Below are 20480 nucleotides of genomic sequence, written 5' to 3' on the forward strand. Positions count from 1 at the left end.
CTGAAGAAAGGCCTCCTGTGTCTGGACTCCAGGTCTGTGATGGCACAGTAAATGCCATTCTTTTGTGCCATTTTTACCTCCTCTGTGCCCTATGACGTCTCTGGAGTATACCTTGTGCCTATAGCCCTGGGAATGAAGATATTTCCATTATCCTCATTTCATGTTTCTGTAACAATATTGGTACAGTGCTTACAGTTTACAAATCATATAGTAAGAAGTTAAATATATTACAGCAAATTCAAGAGTTTTATGGAGATGTTTGAGATGGCAAATGTTTCACTATATGTATTTTACCACACTTTTTTTTTTTTAAAGGGAGTTTTATGGAAGTCTTCTTCCCTAGAGATCCATTGATGTCTATCCATTGGTCAAAATCTACCGTATTTTCCCACATACATAACTCACATGCTCATATAATACACACAGTGCACATAGGGGTCTAAGTGAGGGGGTTGTGCATTTAGCAAAAAACCAAAAACATAACACTTGCATTATTTGTGTTAAAATATGGCAGTCTGTTCTCAGACCAGGTTCTTTCTTTGCTGGCTATCTGAGAAGTCAAGATCATCTCTTTAATTTCTGCATGCTTCAATTCCTGGTCCTGATCTTTCTTCACTTCCCATACTATCTCTTCTGTTCTCTAGGTTTTACTCTCAAATTGGACTAGATGCTGAATTCTACCATTCAAAGAGTGTGCCTACATATATGTAGCCCAAGCCCTGAAAAGTGGGGAATAAGAGGCCTTGTTTCTGGGAATTTGTCTACCTCGGGTTGGAAGAATAAAGACTAATGTTCCCTGAAACAGGTTTTTTCTAAAGTCCAACTTCCTTCCACCTTGCTTACTTTCTTTAATCAGCCTAGAAGCCTAGATTCTCCCCTGACTTTTTGTTGCTAACCTTTAAAGACCACTTTGTTTTCCCCAGAGAACCCAGTACCTGTAGTTTACAAAGTCACCAATTAAATGTGTCTGGTGAATTTTTAAGAGTTAATAGGAGCTCTGGTGGGGTAGTGCCTAAGGCATTTGACTGCTAACCAGAATGTTGGCAGTTCAAACCCATCAGCCACTCCTCAGAAGGAAGTTTGGACAATCTACTTCTGTAATGATACTGCCCCAGAAACCCAAGGAGAAAAAAAAAAAAGATTGTGAATGGCTAATAAGCACATGAAAAAATACTCAATGTCATTGTTGTTGTTATGTGCCATCGAGTCGGCCCCAACTCATAGTGACCCCTCCTTGGGTTTCCCAGGCAGTATCACTATGGAAGCAGATTGCCCAAACTTCCTCCTTCTTAGTCTCTTAAAAAGTGAAGCATAATTTACCATACAACCCAGAAATTCCACTCCTACATAACTACACAAGGGAAATGAAAACCTATGTCCACACAAAATAGACAAAAACTTGTTGTTGTTGTTATGTGCCATCGAGTCGGCCCCAACTCATAGTGACCCCTCCTTGGGTTTCTGAGGCAGTATCACTACGGAAGTAGGATTGCCCAACCTTCCTTCCGAGGAGTGGCTGGTGGGTTTGAACAACTACTAGAAACCCCCAAATGTCCATGCAATGGTGAATGGATAAACAAAAGTGGTACATTCATACAAAGGAGTATTATTCAGCCACAAAAAGGAATGAAAAACTAAAACATGCCACAACATGAATGAACCTTGAAAGCATTATTTTAGGTGAAAGAAACAAAATCACGTATTATATGATTCTATTTACATGAAAAATCCAGAGCAGACAAACCATAGAGACAGAAAGTAGATTAGTGGTTGCCTAGGGCTGGTGGTGGGAATGGGGATTGATTGGAAGAGGGCATAAGGGATCTTTTGGGGGTGGTGAAAATGTCAATAAAATTGGATTTCACTGATGGTTGCACAAGTCTGTAAATGTACTAAAAATTACTGAATTGTACATGTAAAATGGATAATTTAATTTTAAAAAAATGGAAAGAGCTCTAAAGAACACAGTAATAGCAGATACAATGAAACCTGTGAGAGCCAGGGTCAGCTGGGTCTCACAAGACTTCCACCTTTGACAGGCTGCAGGCTTACTACTTTCCATCACTTGTTTTAGTGGAAAATGTTTGCGTTTTCCTTCTCTGACAGCATTCTGCCTTACACAGGTTCTGACTTTCTCAGGTGTTACTGTATAAGGAGCAGCCATGACTTCTCGGGCTCAGATAGAGCATCCAAAGACGAGGACTTCCTTCATTCCCAGAACAGAGATGCAGAGATGCAGTGGCTCCTGATGGCAGAGAAGATGGTTTGTGCTGCACCTGCAGGACTTGCTGGAAATCACCCTTTAGAGTTCCAGGGAGGTATACCCAGCTTTGAAATTGCCTAAAGCACGTGCCAGGGGAAGCTGCTGGCTGCTGAGTGCTACTGAGCATTGTGCACTGCAGAAGCTGCCTACTCTGCAGAAGCCTTGTGCTGGAAAAGCCATGAGCACAGTAGGAGCTTGCTGAGAGAGCACACTGGAGCCAGGAAGAAAAACTCCTTCCTCCTGAAATCTCTCTTCAGTGCCTTCTGCTGGCAAAGTTTAACATCTTGTCAGCTGGTAAAAGAAAATATTTAAAAGACCCAGTTTCATTTGAGTGATTTTGGAGCTAAGAGGCAATAGCATGTCAACATTCTTATCTTACCTTGGAGTACTTCCTCTTCTAAATTCTCCCAGACGGCCCATAGTAAGTCCTGCTTAACGTGGAGATAGGTAACATCTTACAATGGCTTCCTCATCGTGTTTTTTCTTCAATCAAGTGTTACGTTTTTATTTTAACCATCCAATCCATTCTGGCCTACTACTCTCTTTAAACTGTTTATTTCTTTCCTTCTGAAACCACTTCAATTCACTAGAAAATTTAGTCAACAAAATGAATGTTTTTTCCTCATAGCTGCTCTCTGAGGAACCAGTTGCTTGGTGACCAACATTAAGGGGCCTGACCCAACCACCTGGACAGATACGGCCCCGTTCCCTCTCCAGGACTTCAGTCTGCTCTATTCTGAGCATCTCTCAGCTCATGTTTGAGATCTCAGCTTCTCCCTTTGGTTCCCACACTGCATCTGTTTACCCAACCACTCACAGTCTTAGATACAAAATCATAAAGAGTTTAAGTGACTTAAAGTTCTCAGCCCTGGTTAGTTAATGTCAGCAGCCAGATGTAACTGGAAAAATAACTGTAAATAACATATTATGAGGTGATGAAATAAACGTGGGGAGTAATGTGTGCCATGGGATTCTAGAGAGAAAAAGAGTTAGTCTCCACCATCTTCCTTCTTAACCGTGGCTAATCAGCCCAAATCTCTTCTTATATCATTTTTTGCCACTTTGGCAACACTTTGGCATCTTTGCCTCTTTTCCCTGACACCACATCTGTCCTGCTAGATCTAACCCTGAGTCCAGTCAAATGCTGGCCCCTACACCTAAGGTACTAAGGCCATAACAAGAAAGTACTTGGCTGTGGAACTTTGTGCCCCTACAAGTTCATGTTTCCAGCCTAGACCCTCAGAGAGCTTAAAAAATTATTTTATCAAGTCCCAGTCAGTTTGGTCTGCTTTTCTTCACAGGAACAATTCCACACCTGCATCACTGTCTTCAAGCCACCCATCTTACCTCCTACTTCAAAGACAATTGAAGCAATCAGACACAAATTTCATCAACTTTTCTCTGCCGTACCTGCAGCTTTCCTCTCCTGCTTTTCCCAGATCCAGGAGCAGGAGGTGCCCTCTCCCTGTCTCAGAGATGGTGTCATGTTTTCTTCTTCCCATCTCCTACTTTGTCCTCCAGGCTCTGATCCACACTTCTTCACTTTCTCACTGAAAGTTCAGCCTCTCCATCTCCACTGCCCACTTTCAACATGTGAAAATTCTCAAGCCACTTTCATCTGAAGAAAAATAAAACACCCTCCCCAATCCCACAACTCCCTCTACTTCCTTATCTTCTTTCCTTCTTAGCTGAACTTCTCAAAAGAATAGTTTGCAACCGCACTTTTCCACTCTTATCCCATTCATGTGTCAATCACAGGAAAAAGTCTTCTGCCCTCATCCCCATAACTGATGCACTCTGAAAGAAAACAATTATTTCCTCCTGATTTCCCAATCACATAGACTTGTTCCACTCTTCATCTGTTTGACTTCTCTGGCCACTCCCTTCTAGAACATCTCTTCTCCGTGGACTTCTGAGAACCCAGTATTTCCTCGTGCTTCCCATGCTGGTGCAACCATTTCTTCTCAGCTTCCTTTGCTGACTTGTCCTTCTGCCTGATCCTCCCTAAGATCTGAGCCTGGCCCTATTCTTTTCTCAGACCACCCCCCCCCCCTTTCTGGACCATCTCTTCATTCTTATGACTTCATCAACTACATCAGGGCTGATGACTAGCAAGCTTTTTATCCTCCGAGTCTTAAAGGCAGAGATACAACTGCTTTCTGCACATTTCTACATGGGTGTCTCCCCAGATCTGCTCTTCCTCCTGGGGTTCTCTATTCCAGTAAATGTCCCTACCATATACTTAGTTCTTCAGCCAGAAACCTTGGAGCCATCCTAGTCTTCTTTGTCCCTCACGCACTGAGCTGCTAACCAAAAGGTTGACAGTTTGAACTCACCAGTGGCTCCCTGAGAGAAAGATGTGGCAGTCTTCTTCTAGAAAGATCTACAGCATTGGAAACTCTATAGGACAATTCCATTCTGACCTATAGGGTCACAGTGACTTGATAGCAGCAGGTTTGGTTTGATATTCTTTTTACTTAAAAAAGAAAGAAAGAAATGCCTTTATAGCTGACTCTCCTTTCTATTCTCAGTGCCACTGCCTGGCTAAGGAACAAAAACATTTCTAGTGTGTTCTTGTTTATATAACCCAGATTTGTGGGATTATCATCACTGGGCATGAGGACCCGGCAGCTGGAACTCCTTCATTCCTGCTAATGGGCAGCCTCGTTTGGGGACCGGGGGTCCCCTGGGCCAGGGGTTGCCATGATAGAGGAATCACAAACTCAGTCTAAAGGACCTAGGCAGGTCACCCTAACAAGTAAAGCTGAGGAGATGTGATAGACAGGGGAGAGTGACTGAGGTGAACTGCTGAGCGCACGCCCTGTCTGAAAGCAGCTGTTACCTCTCTACTCTAGTCAGTTGCTGCAATGTGGAAATGCAGGCCTCGAGTTGCTAAATCTTTTAATTTTTCAAGAGAAACTGGAAATTCATATTTTTATCTAAAACATTCTTTTTTCAATGTTAGAAACAAATCCAAACTTTTTTTTTTTTTTTTTAATATCACATAGGTCAGTCAACAAAACATATTTATAAGACCAACATGGCTTGTTTGTGACTTCCACCATAGACGGTTTTCTATCTGGGGACTGACATGGTAAAAGTGGCACTTCAGGAAGATGTATCTGGCACAATGTGCACAGCTCAGACTGGAAGGGAGAGCGAGGGAAAAGTAGCTGCCAGGTGAGGAGAGGAATGGACTTGGACGCACATTCTGTCATGTCATACATCAGCTGGACCACCCAACAAGAGATGGGATCTCTGTAGCATCATTTTACAAAGAAACCTAGTGTAGTCTGGGTGCCTTCATTCATCCCAAAAACTACTCACTCACTGACATCTGCCTATATTCCTCAGCCCTGACCCCACCCTCCTGAGGTGCCTAAGTGTTGTTCATATGGCACTAGTGAGGAAATCTACCCTCTAGTTCCAGAATTGGGAGCTCTGGTGGCGTAGTGCCTAAGGCATTTGACTGCTAACCAGAAGGCTGACGGTTCAAACCCACCAACTACTCCCCAGAAGGAAAATTGGGCAATCTACTTCCATAGTGATACCACCTCGGACCAAGGAGAGGTCACTATGAGTCAGACCCAACTCGATGACAGTGAGTTCTTAAGATTTCCAGAATTGCCATTGTCTCCCTCAATTATCTTGTGCAAATGGTGGGCACGAGAAGCCTGTCTCTCCATCTAGGTACCCAAGGGAAATCCTTTGAGACACCTGACCTTTCTCTCTGAGACAGTGAAAGGAACAGTGAGAAAACATTCTCAAACCACCCACCCACCTGTTTGCAAAAGGAGGGCAAGATGCCAGATAAATTATTAAGGAGACAGACCTGAGCCGAAGGGAGTCATGGAAACTTCATTGTTATGCATGGTGTGTGTTTGTTTTCTGAATATTCTGCCTGCTTGGTTTCTAATTTCCTTTTTCTTACTTGAGTTTTTCTCCCTCATAAATCTTTGTTCTGCTCATTCCTCTTTTGTGTCCTGAACTAGGAGGTCTCCCAACCCTTCAGTGGTTAATGGACTCCTCTGAACACTGCAGGCTCCAAGCAGCATTATGCACACAATTGCTCACGAAGGCAGGTGACATCCGTCTGCCTCCACCCTCTGCAGGGCCTGCTGCTGTGAAGAAGGACCAGTCATGGAGGGAAGGCTGGGGAGGGGGCATTGGGGAGCGGGAGGCAGGCAGGGAGTCCTCCCACATCTCCCATCTCTCTTTCTAGCTGGACAAGGAAACATTTTCCAAATCATTTCTCTAAAACAAACCAACAGAGTGCCTCCTGCCTGTTGTGAATCTGACAGGCATCTGATCACAGAAGCAGGACTTTCAATGCCCCCAGAAATAGAGCACTTAGCCCAGAATCAGCAGCAAGCGCCCTCTAGTGGGAAGCTGAGGCCCCCTCTCTGGGAGGCAAATTCTACATCCTGCTTGTCTTTGGTCCTCAGAAGTGTTCAGCAAAATGATAGGGAGGAAGAAAGGGAAGGAGGGAGGGAGGGAAATTGAGATTAGTGTCTTCATCATTAAAAATCAGAGAGAATGGCTTCCTTTGATATCAAGAAGAATCTGACACATGAGCAAATGTGTACCACTATTACTGATTAGGCCACAGTTCTCTGGCAGAAGCAGTATGTATGGGAGGAACCACACCCACTCTGGGTGGGTGTGGGTGTGTAGTGACCTCCACTGGCTGGCTCTGGGAAGCTGCCCTACAGGACATTTGTCCCCTCGCTGTCTTTTGCCCCTGCTTTGAAATGTGTCAAAGCAGACACATCTGTGTAAGTGGGCATCCCTGTTTATCTGTGTTCCTAGTGATAAACATTTAAGTACCTGAACTGAATTTAAATTTCCATAAGCTTGTTTGCTGCAAAATAGAAAAAAATTCAGGGGAATAGTAGTTTGGTTGTTGTTGTTGTTGTTGCTGTTAGGTGCTGTTGAGTTGGCTCCGACTCATAGCAACCCTATGTACAGCAGAATGAAACACTGCCTTGTCCTGTGCCAACCTCACGATCCTTGCTATGCCTGAGCCCATCATTGTAGCCACTGTGTCAACCCATCTCATTGAGGGCCTTCCCTTTTTTCGCTGACTCTCCACTTTACCAAGTATGATATCCTTCTCCAGGGAATGGTCCCTTCTTTTTCTTTTTTTTAAATACATTTTATTGAAATATAATTTATGTACAGTGAAATACACAAAACTAAAGTGACATTGGTCAATATTTTTTTTTTTTTTTTAGGGAATGGTCCCTTCTTACAACATGACCAAAGTGTGTGAGATGAAGTCTGGCCATTCTTGCTTCCAAGGAGCATTCTGGCTGCACTTCTTCCAGGATAGATTTGTTCTTTTAGCAGTCCATGGTACTTTCAGCATTCTTCGCCAATACCGCAACTCAAAAGCATCAACTCTTTGATTTATTAATTGCCCAGCTCTCACAGGCATATGAGGTAATTGAAAATACCATGGCTTGTGTCAGATGGACCTTAGTCTTCAACGAGATATCTTTGCTCTTCAGCACTTGAAAGAGGTCTTTTGCAGCCGATTTGCCCAGTGCTAAACGTCATCTGATATCTTGACTGCTGCTTCCATTGGTGTTGATTGTAGAACCAAGTAATATTAAGTCTTTGACAACTTCAATTTTTTCTCTATTTATTTTGATGCTGCTCATTGGTCCAGTTGTGAGGATTTTTTTTTTCTTTATATTGAGGTGTTTTATATCAAGGACAGATTTGTTAGTCCTTTTAGCAGACCATAGTACTCTTAGCATTCTTCTCCACAACACAACTTAAAAGCATCAACTCTTCTTTGGTCTTCCTTATTCATTGTCCAGCTCTCACATGCATAAGAAATGATTGAAAATACCTTGGGTTGGGTTAGTTGCACCTTAGTCTTCAAAGAGACATCTTTGCTCTTCAGCACTTGAAAGAGACCTTTTGCAGCAGATATGCCCAATGCAATACATCGTCTGATGTCTTGACTGCTGCTTCCATTGGTGTTGATTATAGAACCAAGTAATATGAAATCCTTGACAACTTTAATCTTTTCTCCATCCACCATGAAGCTGTTTATTGGACCAGTTGTAAGGACTTTTCTTTATATTGAGGTGTAATCCATACTGCACTGTAGTCTTTAATCTTCATCAGTAAGTGCTTCAAGTCATCCTCACTTTCAGCAAGCAAAGTTGTGTTATCTACGTATGACAGATTGTTAATGAGTCTTCCTCCAATCCTGATGCCATGTTTGGTAGTTTAGGGGGGGTATATTTCTACCACTCTGCTTTTTCATACAGACACCATGCTTCCCAGAGCCTCTGTCGGATACCAAAAGGAGAGTCAATGCTAGGATTACTTTTTATACCCTGAGAGTCAACATGGTTTAGTGGGAAAAACTTGGGTTTGGGAGTCAGATGAAACTGCACTTAAATACAGCTCTTCCATTTACTAGCTGTAGGATCTGTAGAAGTTTTTATTTTGAACTTTCTTGCCCATCAGTTTTGTCATTTTTAAAATGAAACAATCTCAGAACCTGTATTATTTTATTTAGTATGATGGAAATTATTTAAATCATGCACAACCAAAACCAAATTGTTAATTTAAATCATGCACAACCAAAACCAAATTGTCAAGTTAATTCTGATTCATGGTGACCCTATGTGTTTCAGAGTAGATTTGCTCCACAGGGTTTTCAATGGCTGCATGTGACATTTAAGAAATAGGGGGACATCAAGCTCAATTGGCATAACATACTACACAAAAACATCGTACCACATCCTACTTTGGCGAGTAGTGACTGGAATCTTAAAAGCTTGCAAGCAGCCATCTAGATGCAATGATGGGTCTCTCCTTGTCCAGAGCAAAGAAGAATGAAGAAAACCAAAGATTCATGGAAACAATTAGTCTAAGGGACTGCTAAACCATGAGATCCTCAGCCTATATGGCTATGAGATCAGAAGAACTAGATGGCGCCCAGCTACCACTGTCAACCACTCAGAGGGGGATCTGTGTAGGAGATCCTAGATAGAGTGGGACAACAATGTGGAACAAAACTCAAAATCATTAAAAAAAGGGGGGGGGGGAGGACCAGTTTTGCTGGTCTGATAGAGCCTGAGACTGTGGCCCCTAGCTGTCCTTCAGGTCTGGAACTGAACACACTCCTGTGGCTTCCAGCCAAACAAAAGACAGCGATATGAGCTGAACACTTACATTAGGTAGATACACTCCTTGGAGAGAACAATCATGGGAGAATAGAAAGGTTGTGTATGCACAGACACAGCTCAGGGGGCAGGAGTGCATGGAGGGAAGGACTCAGGGAAGAAGTAACTATGGGGAGGAAGTGGGAGGGGAGCTGTTGCATTGTGGGAAATTGTAGTCAATGTCATGAGACAAAGTGTACGTGAGCTGCTGTATGGAAAGCCAATTTGTTCAGAAAATTTTCACCCAAATCACAATAAAAGAAAGAAAGAAACCACTCAATTGTACACTTTAAAAAAAAGTTAATTTAATTGTCTGTGAGTTATATCTCAAGTTTAAAACAAGTTAATTTAATTGTCTGTGAGTTATATCTCAAGTTTAAAACTTTAGATATTTCTAATTTTGTGAAAATGTCCCTGAGCATCCTGCTTAGAGTTAACCACTCCCTTTTGTGCACAACCTTTGCACCACACCTTTATTGTGGGCTTAGGTTATTTTTTGTAAAACACCACCCTTCTCTGATGATTGTGAGCTCCTCAGAGGCAGTACCATGTCGTTCTAGCCTGTATCTCAACAGAACACAGTGTTTGACATTCAGTACATATTTAATAAATATAAATACATAACTGAAGAGATTATCTGCTGTATTCTCCAAGGCTTTTTGAGCCACAACAATATGGAACAAATCCACTTATTGATTTAATAAATATTGTGTACATACTGTTGCAAGACTTTGGTGATATAAAGATGAAAGAGGCATAGTATCTACCGTCTAGGAAATTACAAAAGTTAGTGGATATAATCAAACAAATAAATAGCTATAATACAAAGCAATACAACTACAATGCAATACAAGAAGATAAGTGCCATGTGAATAATATAATGACCCATGCCTAACAGTTCAAGGAAGGAAGAAATCATTAGCTTGAGGGTTATAGGGGAAGATTTTATGGGAGTAGTGGCATGAAAGTGAACTCTAGGGATGGAACAAGATGTTAAATGAAAGCTTTAGCTGAGGCACATTCCAGAGTAATGTGTTGGACCAAAATGCAAACACTCTCAAGGTAGGTGGTAAAGAGGAGGGGGTAGGTTACTCTGAAATCATCACCTAAATTGGTGGCATAAAGGGATGCTGATTTGTAGATCAGGAAGATTTTTTTAAAAATTTCTTTGTAGAGAACTATTGGCTATGAAGAATTCCATCCTTCCCACCCAGGAGGAAGGAGGAGAAAGGAGGGATGTGTGTGTGTTTCTTACCTCAAAACAAAGGATGGGACTTTGATGGAGCTATCTGCAGAGCTTAATGTCTGTCTCTTCCAGTTTGAGAGACATAGGGACTGCTGACTTAATCACACTTGAGCAATCTAATGTAGAGAGCTGTGTGGGAAAGCAACTGCACCCCTGGAGTTTGGGCAAGGATTTTTTCCCCCCTATGGACAACATGTGGCTTATGAAGGAAGGAGAGGTGGTGTGGTGTTGTTTAGCCCCTGTCCAAAACAACTTCCTATGAGAGTAAGAGCCTCACTTTTCCTGTAGAAAAAAACTGGAGAGGAACTGCTACTGGATACCAAGAAGGGTTGGAATACCCAATAAGCAAGGTAAGCATAGGCTTACCTGTGCTCACTTACTAATCTATAGTGAACAATTTTTACAGATTAGTAAGAAAGTATAAGTAGGCTTGTATTTACTTTGCTTACTGGGTACTCCAACCCTGTCAGGGATTATAAATTTAAAAAGAGGTTTTGATTCTGTATGAAGGTGCAATGGGGTTTGGAGAGAGATGTCAGCCATACCTAGAAGCAGTATCTTTGATGTGGTGAAAAAATGGGAAATTAGCAAATAAGCACAAGTAAGCCTATGCTTACCTTGTTTATTGGGTAATCTGACACTGATACCAAGGGTGCAGAAGGTTGGGGCGTGGGAAGTTCTCAGAAGAACCTCAGAAAGTCTCAGAAAGTCCCTCAAGAGAGCAATTGACATTATAGCACTGGCATTATCACCCTCCCAGTACCAGTCAACTAAGAATTTTGGGGAAAAGTTATAACTTCTTAGCCACAGCCATACACCCTGAGGGAATGAGTCACTGGGCTCATGGGCTTGGACCATGGTCCAGGGGCACATCAAACTCAATTGGCATAACACACTATACAAAACATTGTTCTTTAGAGGACATTATGCTGAGTGAAATAAGTTAATCACACAAGGACAGATATAGTATTAATTCATTATTGTAAAAATCAAGGGAGGGTTTATATATAAAACAAAACTTTCTTTGTTGGTTACCAGAGGTGAGAGGGAACACTGCCAAAAAAAAAAAAAAAAAAAAAAACCCATATTGTTCTATATTCTACTTTGGTGAAAGTTGCCTGGGATCTTAAAAGCTTGCAAGCAGCCACCTAAAAGATAACAATTGCTCTCTCCTCATCCAGAGCAAAGAAGAATGAAGAAAACAAAAGACACATGGAAACAATTAGTCCGAGGGACTAGTGAACCATGCAAATTTCAGGCTACACGACCATGAGACCAGAAGAACTAGATGGTGCTACCACTGTCAACCACTCAGAAAGGGATCAAAACTGGAAATCCTGGATAGAGTGGGAGAAAATTGTGGAACAAAACTCAAAACCATAAAAAAGACCAGGTTTACTGGTAGAGCCTGGTGCAACCCCTAAGACTATGGCTCCTAGTCACCCTTTGGGCCTAGAATTGAACTCACTCCCATGGCTTCCAGCTAAACAACAGATAGGTGTATAAGGTAAATATTTACACCAGGTAGGTACACTCCTTAGAGCAATCAATCATGGGAGATCAGAAGGGCAGTATTTACACAGGGAGATAGCTCAAGGGGCAGGAATGCATAGGAAAGAAGGACACAGGGAAGAGGTCACCACAGGGAGGAAGTGGGAATTAGTCAATGAAAATTGTGGATCACAACGGTCCAGTCTAGGAGCGGCAGCATTTTGTTCCATTGTGCATAGAATCACCACAATTCAAGGCCAATTCAATGGCAGCTAACACCACCAACAACGGTGCATCAGTGATGTCATCATTGAATTCTAAAAATTTTTACAGGTGCTGAAAACTTCTTTCTAAATATATGCTGGTCAAGGGAATGATAAGGAGATAGTTATAAACTGTTCTTAAGTATTTTTCTCTGACCCATTATCTTCAATCAATCCCATCTTGATAATTTTCAGGAGATTTGGGGGGCAATGTTTTGTATTCTTTGCCAGGACAGCATTTTTTAAAATTGATAATGAGCTGTATTTTTGTTTCAAAGACAGTATTTCTGATTTGTCTTCATTTTCCTGTCTCATATAAATGGAGATTCTAATGGAGACATCATATTAATATCAATATGTTCTGCTCATACACTACTTGTTAGAAAGTCTTTGTAATAGATAAGAATTATTCCTCCATTAGAGGTTTTGCTTTCCTGGTTGTTATCTATTTCTTCTTCTTGAGGATTATGGAAGTATTGAATACTACTTGCTAAACAAGCTCACCTACATTTGATTCAAAATTTTAATGAAGCATGTCTCTGGTATGTCTCAAGACAGAAATGTTTCAGATCTCAGATATTTTTAAACTCTGACAGTATCATATCAACAGAAATACCCGTTTTTTAGTACTTTAAAATAACAGGGAATATTAGAATAGAGGATATTGAAAACTGATATTGTAAATCACTCCTCTATGGGCAAAGGGGAGCCAATAAAAATACTTAAACAAGGAAATGACAAAGATGTATAGACACAGACATACCCTGTTAGAATTGCAAGACCTGTAGAGTGTTAGTCCACATCCTTCTGCCAAAAGGTCAGCAACTTCAGCATGAGTCATCAACAATGCACATAGGAAGTTGATTAATCAGGGCAGGAAAGACAGGAAAAAGGCATGAAGACATCTGTTGTTTACCCCTTGTCATCCATTCACCCTTTTTTCAATAAAAACTGTTCTCTAGATTTCCTTGGAAGAACTGCTTGCACCTTTGTACCTTGTGTGTGTTGGGTGGGTTTACTTACCCTTCAATTCCAAGGATGGCCCAAAATGATTTGTTCAGGAATTAAGAGTGTGTCCTACTTCTGGTCAGTGAAAGTCCCTGGGTGGAGCAAGCAATTTGCACTCAACTGTAACTGAAACTGAGTAAAGTCAAAACTCAACTATTTCCCCCACCCTGGTTAGGACAGATGGTTAGGACAGAAAGGACCCTGGTTAGAGATAAATACGTAAATAGAATTACTCTCAAGTATTTCCTCACCCTGGTTAAGACAAATAGGAGCCCGTTTGGAGACAGATGAGTAAATACAATAAGCTCAGTTCCTTAAGAACTAAATGGAACGAAAAGCCAATTTGCACATTCTTTCCTGCTAGTCCTCTAGAAACAGGTGATAAACGTGCTAATGTGTCTTAGAAAACAACTTGAAAATTAACTTTGGCCCATGCGCATGCATGTTGGGGTATGTGGGACTGAAGTTGCTGGGAACGTCCCCTCTGCCTAAGCTGCAATCAGCTGATGACAGGAAGCCAGTGTGACTCATCCGATGCATAAGTGCACTGCATTAAAAAACGACTGTCCCTTTAAACCGAGGGGAAGGCAATTTCAGCCAATTGTCAACCATCTCATGCCCAAATTCCTGAAATTTTTATGAATATGCATAATCCTCTCTCCTGAAACTTACAAAAACTGTAATTCGATTTGGGTTTGGGGAGTCAGATCTGGGTAAAAGACCCCTGCCTTCTTGCATCACTGCTTTGTAATAAATTATTTTCTCTCTTTTTAATCACTTGATGTGTAAACTGTTTAGGCCTGACTGCGCACTGGGCAGGGACCCACGTTTGGTCCGATTTCATAACCAAAATATTAGTGGTTCAAATGCACCCAGTAGCACTGCTGAAGAAACAGGCCTGGAGATCTCCTTCTGTAAGGATTACAACCAAGAAAAATCCTATAGAGCAATTCTACTCTATAACACATGGGAGTGTCTCTAAAGTCACAAAAAACCAACAAAAACAAAATCAACCACAAGCCAATTCTGGCCAGTGATTCTGAGTTCCAGGATTTCTGCTTGTTCAGGGAAAATTGCTTCTCAGACTGAGCCTGGCCACCACTACTGACCATTCTGACTACGGACACAATAGAAGCTCTCAGAATGGGAGCAATATGTAGAACAAACCTCAAATTCCCCCAAAAAAAGGCCAGACCTGGTTCTGGGTCCAAGATGGGGGACTAGGCAGACACACTATCCAGATCCTCTACAGTAAAAGCTCAAAAAAATAAAAAATAAAAAAAACCCAAGGGAAACAACTATGGATGACTATCTGGATCTGAGAGCTTCAAAGAAAAGAATAAAGAAGTAGATCAAATACCAATGAGAGGAAGAGACAGAATGAAAACAATAAACAAGGCACAGTGAGGCACCTGGAAATCAACCCAGAAATAGAAGAATTAAAAATAAAATAAATATGCAAGATAGAAAATAGGGAAACAGATACCAATTTGTAAATGGTGATAATGACAGAGCAAAAAGAAGGACTAAATGATGTAGTACAGAACTTCCAAATGGAGAGGAAGTCAAGATGATATCAAGATAGAATGGACTGCTTTAAACTTGGGAAGAAAATAATAAATTACAGTGTAACTACAAAAAAATAATTAAAGAAAAAAAAAAAAAGAGAGACCAGGTTTGCTAGTCTGATAGAGCCTGGTGAAACGCCTAAGACTATGATGGCCCCTAGCTGCCCTTCAGGTCTAGAATTGAACCCACTCCTGTGACTCCCAGCCAAACAAAAGTTAGGCATATGAGCTGAACATTTACATTAGGTAGATACACTCCTTGGAGAGATCAATCATGGGAGAATAGGAGGGCTGTGTATGTACAGGGAGACAGCTTGGGGGGCAGAAGTGCATGGGAGGGAAGGACACACGGAAGAGGTAACTATGGGGAGGAAGTGGGAAGAGAGCTGTTGCATTGTGGGAAACTGTAGTCAATGTCATGAGACATTGTGAACTGCTGTATGTGAACTGCTGTATGGAAAGGGAATTTGCTCTATAAACTTTCACCCAAATCACAATAAAATTTTTTAAAAAAAGAATATTAATAAACTTTTACATCAAAATAAAAAGGAAGAAAATCATAAAGTCTCAGAAAACACTAAAGCAATACCAACAGAGGAAATGATAAGAAAGTCCATGAACAAAATGAGCTTATCACAGAAAAATATATGGATCAAAGAAACCACCAACACCATAAGAAAAAACACAGCAAAAATACAGAAACACAGCAGTAAATTCATACCTATCAATAATTACATTAAATGTAAATAGAACAAACTATGATACATACACACAATGAAATACTACACAACCTTAAAGAATAACGATGAATCTGAAAAACATCTCATAACATGAATGAACCTAGAGGGCATTATGCTAGGTGAAATTAGTCAATCACAAAAAGGACAATCATTATAGATGACCACTACTGTGAAAAGTTATGAAAAGGTTTACATATAGAAAGAATTGTTCTTTGAAGGTCACCAGAGGAGGAAAGAGGGACAATCACCAACTAGAGGGTAGAGACTCAAGGATTACTTGAGTGAAGGGAAAGGCAATATACAATAAGGGGTAGGTCAGCACAAACCGATCAAGGCAGTTGAAGACAAGGGAGCAATACAAGGGTTAAAGGCAACACAGGTGATACTATTACATACACAATTCTGCAATCATAGTAATAACAATAATTTAGGAGTGGGTGTATAGATAGACACACAAACTGAACAGGGGTGGGAAGGCTAATGGGACTACACCCATGAATATAAATAGGTTTGACAGAGACTATCTCTATCTATATATTTATGTGCTGCAAATATGTCCATGAATGTATTAGAGCATACAGGGGACAAAGTTATGAAGATGTGTCAGTCATAAGCAAACACTTTGAGGAAATGAATTGCTGGGTGTGAAGGCTCAGGATCATAGTCTTGGGGGACACTAAGGTCAATTGGCATAACACAGTTGTGGTAATTAACTTTGTGTGTCACTTGGCTGGGCCTGGTTGAGTGGCTGGACAGCTGGTTGTAGTATTCCCCATAATAAGACTGATAATCATCTCTAGGGTGGAATCTACTGTGAGCAGCTGATGTGGTCTGCTCTCTGTATGTAAGGGGAAGCCTTGGGGAATGATCTCTAGCTTATGGCACGCTTGAACCCTGCATGTAGTCATGTTGTTGTTCAACAGCCTGCCATGCTCTGCAGACCTTGGGACTTTCAATGGACTTGAATTAATGACCTGCTGTGTGGTTTGGTAACATCGGGACTGTGCCTTTTTACTTGTCAACCTTGGGCTTGTCAGCCTCAGCAGCCAGCAGCTGAGTGAAGAAAAGCCTCTAGCTTCAGTGGGCCAGGAGCAGGAGGCAGAGCTGAAGCCCAAGGTTGAGGGGCTTTCACACAGCCCCTAGAGCCTGGCACTTTGAACTTGGACTTAAGCCTCCAAAATTGTAAGAGAATAAACTCCTGTTCATTCAAGCATCCCATTTGTGGTATGTATTCCTGTCAGAACAACACTAAGGTAACCAAAACAACAGTAAACTAAGACAATGTTCTACATTCTGCTTTGGTGAATAGTGACTGGAGTCTTAAAAGCTTATAAGATGCCATCTAAGGTGCAACTATTGGTCTCTCCCCACCTGGAGCAAAGAAGAGTAAAGAAAATCATAGATGCAGGACACAATTAGCCCAAAGGACTAATGGGACACATGAACCCCAGCCTCCATGACCCTGAAACCAGAAGAACTAGATGGTCCCCAGCTACTACTACTGACCACTCTGAAAGATATCACAATAGGAGCTCTAGTAGCATAGTGCCTAAGGCACTTGACTGCTAACCAGAAGGCTGGCGGTTCAAACCCACCAGCCACTCGTTGGAAGGAAGGTTGGGCAATCTACTTCCATAGTGATACTGCCTCGGAAACCCAAGGAGGGGTCCCTATGAGTCGGGTCCAACTCAACGGCACATAACAACAACAACAACAGGCAGAGTAGGAGAAAATGTGGAACAAAACTCAAAATCATAAAAAAGACCAGGCTCACTGATCTGACAAAGACTGGTAGAACCCCTGAAAGTGTGGCCCACAGACAACCTTCAAGCTAGAAACTTAACTTAACCCCCATAACTCAGCTGGCAGTCAAAATATAGACAGGCCAATAAGATGAACAGTAATATCAGGAAGTATGCACTTGTTATAACAATCAGGCATATGAGATCAGGAGGGAAGCATCTGTCAGTGATAGAGCTAGGAAGGTTGGACAGAATGGGAAGGAAGAATGAAGGGAAGGGGTGTGCATAGGGAGGAAGTAGGAAAAATACTGTTATAGTGTGGGGATTGCAATAAATGTCACAAAACAGAATATGTGTGGATTGTTGAATGGAAATTTGGTCTATAAACTTTCACCCAGATCACAATTAGAAAAGAACTTAGGAGAAATCCTTATAAATAAATAAATAAATAAAAGCCAGATCTACTGGACCAATAGAGACTAGAGGAACTCCTGAGACAACTGTTCTAAGATACTACTTGAACTTGGCACTGAAGCCACTCCTGGGGGTCCCCTTTCAGCCAAATAATATACTGGCTTATAAAATGAACAAAATCATCCATAAGTAATGTGTCCCTTAAACAATCAACTATAGAAGACAGGGAGAGGGCACAGGAGGTACAGACAACAAAGTTTTCAGGAAAGTTAACTCTGTCTCAGAAGACATTTCCTTGGCCCAGTCCATTTATAACAAGAAGCTAGTGTCTGTCCAGGAAAATCTCCAAGGACTGGATCTGAAAGCCCTGAGCAACTGCTCTTTCTGCCATGAGACTGGGCAGCTGGAGCAAGAGATCAGAAAACTGCAGGAGGAGCTGGAGGGAATTCAGAAGATGCTTCTGGCCCAGTGGATCCAGCTGAACTAGGCCTCACAGACCCACGAACTGCTGACCACCAACAGCAGTCAGATCATCCAGGAGATGGGCAATTGTTCCTTCTCCAGGTCAACTAGTCTCTGGGCCTCTTCTTGGCCCAGGTGAGAGGCTGACAAGCCACCACAGGTAGCCAGGATCTCTCTCTTGAAGGATCTGGCCCAAAGCTGCTCTGTTGTCAGGGCTACAGTTCACTAGATCAATTTCACCGTGGGGAAGATTTCTGAATGGATCTATGGGATCCAGCAGAAGACAGATGAGGAGACCCTGACCCTACAGAAGATTGTCACTAACTGGCAGAACTACACTCAACTCTTCAGCAGCTTGTGTACCATCTCAGCCAAGACAGGGTAAGTGGTCAAGAACATCCTGACCATCCTGAAGGCCTCCTCACAGCACATCAGCCAGAATTCCAAGAGTATGCATGCAGCAGCAGCTCAATAACATCTCGTCCTTCTTGGAAAACCATGAGAAAAAAACATGCAGGACCTGTAGTACCATATCTATGCCCAGAACTGAACATTGAAGAGGTTTGAGACCCTGGAAGGACACACGACTTCTCATGAGATCAAGATTGGCACCAACTTCACCAACAACTTGACAACCACTGACAGCCATGTGCACATATGCTCAAGAACTTGGATGATGTGTGGCTCTCCTACACACTGGGCTTCCACACCCATGCTGAGGAGCTCTGTTACCTGAACAAGTTGGTCTCTCTCATGCTGGGCACCAAAGACCTGCTCAAAAGCGGTTTAGCCTGCCACGTACACGGCTGGACTTTAACGTCTGCAACCTCTCCAAGGTGTCCTGGGCCCTCCAGGAACAGGAAGACTCAAGGGAGATGTGGGCATGAACAGGCCTGTTGGCAACAGAGGACCAAAAGGAGATCCAGGATACTTGGGCCCCCTGGGGCCTCAAGGGCAGCCTGGGGACACCAGACCTGTGGGAGAACAGTGGCCAGTTGGCTTTCAAAGAGTCCCAGGCCTCAAAGGCTGAAAAGGCAGTTTGGGAACTGGAGGGGCAAGAGGACAGCCAGGCCCAAAAGGGGATGGGGGCCTCAGGGAATACCAGAGATCACAGGGAAGACAGGGACACAGGCCAGTGGGGGGCCCAAGGGCCCTAAGAGTAAACCAGGGATCTAGGGTCCTCCTGGCCTCCTAGGGCCCCCGAGACCCACCAGGGAGCCAGAGTCCCTACTGAGGAGGGACCAGTCCAGGACACTGCCACACAAAATGCCAGGAAGAGAGCTAAAAGCAGCATGAGCACCCACAAAGCCTCACCTAGAAGCAGTTATGGTCCTTTGATCCCAATGAGGAGTCCCCCAGGGCTAACCCTGCAGCTTTGGGCTCCCTGATAGTGACTGCACCATAGGAAAGACCCCCCATTGCCTAGGACTCATATTTTTTAAAAGACTAAGACCCAGGAAAATCTTGCCAGGAGATTATGGTTAAAACTTGAGGGACAGGATGGACTTTACAACTGCAAGACCTTCCCCATCATCAAGGAACCAGAGACCTCAGGGAGTTGCCCCTATCTCACCTGACTGGTCATTCTTGAGCCCTGCACATGATGCCCCTGAAAAGTTCAGCATTTTGTCCATGTCTCTTAGGAACAGTCCACAAGAAATCCAAGCAAGAGTTTTATCTGCACGGGGAGAATATCCAGGTCCTGGAACATTCTGCCAAAGTGGCAGCCGGTACCCAGGAAAGGCCACAGAAGCTGGATGAAGGGAGGACAAGGTGAGCACGCAGGTGCTGCATCCACTGGGGCTCTCTGCACAGCTGCCTCCTCTGTCCCACATGAGGCCACTGTCTCAGTTCACTGGGGAAGACCGGACCCCTGATCACAGTGTGGCTATCCCCACTGCCACTTGGGTTCTCCTGCCCACAGATGCATGCTGGCCTCTCTCACCCTGGCCCAGAATGCTCTGATCCCTCTGTACTAGAACTGGGAGAAGTGGACAGTCTGAGCCTGAACCCCACAAGAAGCTCACTCTACTTCAGCACCTCAGACTTCCTGTACACACTGGCAGAGGAGTGCAGGGAAGTTCCCTCAGGAGGTG

General features: G+C 42.7%; 1 pseudogene; it reads left to right on the forward strand.

Annotated features, from left to right (window-relative positions):
• The first annotated feature begins 13900 nt into the window (after positions 1-13900).
• Positions 13901-19618, forward strand: LOC103204864 (annotated as a pseudogene).
• The last annotated feature ends 862 nt before the right edge of the window (positions 19619-20480 follow it).

Source organism: Orycteropus afer, unplaced genomic scaffold (genome assembly GCF_000298275.1).
Source record: "Orycteropus afer afer isolate SDZICR_OR568_19922 unplaced genomic scaffold, OryAfe1.0 scaffold00010, whole genome shotgun sequence".
Lineage (NCBI taxonomy): Eukaryota > Metazoa > Chordata > Mammalia > Tubulidentata > Orycteropodidae > Orycteropus > Orycteropus afer.